We start from the raw sequence: 2,500 nt of genomic DNA, 5'->3' as shown, positions 1-2,500 counted from the left end.
GGGAGGCAGAGAACTTCTTCTTCAAGATGCAAGTAGCACCTGTGGAAAAACAACAGTCAAAAGGGTTCAAGCTTTTCCTGCTGCCGTCGTCATTATTTACAAAGCATGCTTTTGAACAAAGCTGCGCCTCGTTATCCTCTAATATCTTTAAAGTTCCCCTATTATTCTGTTTTTCATCAATATATCACAGGTCTCAGATATATACAAAACATGTCTCTGATTGGCTGAAACACCAAACAGATCATTGCAGTATTACCCATAATCCCCTCTGTTTCAGCCCTGTTTCCAAAGTGCTGATTCTCTGTCTGTTACTTTAGATGAAAATAAGGAGCCCCTCCCCACGCCCCTCTGAGAGAGATTTGGTTACAAAGAACTCAATGGTGCTCTAGGAGGAGATTCAGGTGATAAGGGGGGGGGGTTACCTTGGTTGCTGATTGGCTAATGGTTGCACAAGCCAACACATCGTTATGACATCATAAAGTGGCCAAAATCTGATCAGCTCATTTTCAGACAGGTTTTTATAGAAATGGATCAAAAAGAGAGAGAATCTTTGTTCCTGAAACTTTCAGAGTCTCTTTCCACAGAGGGGACACATGTTGATGTAGAAGAGACATGAAGAAGAGGGGACACATGTTGATGTAGAAGAGACATGAAGAAGAGGGGACACATGTTGATGAAGAAGAGACATGAAGAAGAGGGGACACATGTTGATGTAGAAGAGACATGAAGAAGAGGGGACACAGGTTGATGTAGAAGAGACATGAAGAAGAGGGGACACATGTTGATGTAGAAGAGACATGAAGAAGAGGGGACACATGTTGATGTAGAAGAGACATGAAGAAGAGGGGACACATGTTGATGAAGAAGAGACATGAAGAAGAGGGGACACATGTTGATGTAGAAGAGACATGAAGAAGAGGGGACACATGTTGATGTAGAAGAGACATGAAGAAGAGGGGACACATGTTGATGAAGAAGAGACATGGAGAAGAGGGGACACATGTTGATGTAGAAGAGACATGAAGAAGAGGGGACACATGTTGATGTAGAAGAGACATGAAGAAGAGGGGACACATGTTGATGTAGAAGAGACATGGAGAAGAGGGGACACATGTTGATGTAGAAGAGACATGAAGAAGAGGGGACACATGTTGATGTAGAGGAGACATGAAGAAGAGGGGACACATGTTGATGTAGAAGAGACATGAAGAAGAGGGGACACATGTTGATGTAGAAGAGACATGAAGAAGAGGGGACACATGTTGATGTAGAAGAGACATGAAGAAGAGGGGACACATGTTGATGAAGAAGAGACATGAAGAAGAGGGGACACATGTTGATGTAGAAGAGACATGAAGAAGAGGGGACACATGTTGATGTAGAAGAGACATGAAGAAGAGGGGACACATGTTGATGAAGAAGAGACATGGAGAAGAGGGGACACATGTTGATGTAGAAGAGACATGAAGAAGAGGGGACACATGTTGATGTAGAAGAGACATGAAGAAGAGGGGACACATGTTGATGTAGAAGAGACATGAAGAAGAGGGGACACATGTTGATGTAGAAGAGACATGGAGAAGAGGGGACACATGTTGATGTAGAAGAGACATGAAGAAGTGGATTTTGCATAATAGGGGACTTTTAAAAAGATAATTTGATGTGAGCTGTTATTTCTTTATTCGGCCAGGATGTGGCGTCTCAAACCTGATCTGGAGCCATAGTGACTTCATCTCTACATGAATGATCAAAGTTCATGTTGACACACTTCATATTTACTTTTTGACATTATAGACATGGTTCAGGCAGATCTGATTTTCCATATGATGACATACTGTATAGGGGACTGCAAGCACATCCTGTGTTTAAAAGAATGTCCTCACTTCATGGTGCACTTAATATAGTATAACATCTTGAGACACAGACTGGGTATACTGCCCTGCTGCTGTATGAGTAGCAGATGATCGGCTCTAAAATAACATTCATAAAATCATCAAACAGAAACATAACTTACAGAGATTGTCCTTTCATATGAAAATGAATGTTCAAAAATACATGAAATAGAATTTTTTTTAAAACAGGTCAATAGCATTTACAAAGCATCTTTCTATTCTTCCAACCTCCCAAAGAGCTTTTACACTGCACGCCAATATTCCCTCATTCACACACACACCCATACGCTGTGAGCACTGTGCTCAATGAGCATTTTCAACTTTGACATCAATTGTTGTTGACCTTTCCACGTCCAACTAATCACATTACAGCTGTCTGAAGCTAGCAGAGGAGAAAACCATGGAACAAATACGTAAGAAGCTGCTTTTAATCGTAAGCCTCTGCACTCTACCTTGCATTTACTAACCAGCAAATTCAAGTATCTTCAAAAGAAATCACTGCACGGTCAACATGGAGAGGGGGAATGACCCGTCCAACATTGATGGCATGTGAGAACTGTATTTGACTTGATGGAAAGCTTATCAATCGTTTTAAAAGGTCAACTCAA

At 41.3% G+C, this 2,500-nt stretch overlaps 1 protein-coding gene across 1 annotated transcript in view; it reads right to left on the bottom strand.

The window, feature by feature from the left end:
* LOC307024027 (long-chain fatty acid transport protein 6-like) overlaps window positions 1-48 on the bottom strand; it is an 18,850-nt gene extending 18,802 nt beyond the window's left edge. The window contains exon 1 of the mRNA XM_079657804.1: window positions 1-48. This exon is cut by the window's left edge and continues 86 nt beyond it. The gene's annotated coding sequence lies outside the window, so the exon portion shown is untranslated.
* Between the last annotated feature and the right edge of the window lie 2,452 nt (window positions 49-2,500).

This window comes from Notothenia rossii (assembly GCF_949606895.1).
Source record: "Notothenia rossii genome assembly, chromosome: 11".
NCBI lineage: Eukaryota > Metazoa > Chordata > Actinopteri > Perciformes > Nototheniidae > Notothenia > Notothenia rossii.
The sequence above is the reverse complement of the archived record's forward strand: the minus strand, read 5'-3'. Positions and strand labels throughout refer to the sequence as shown.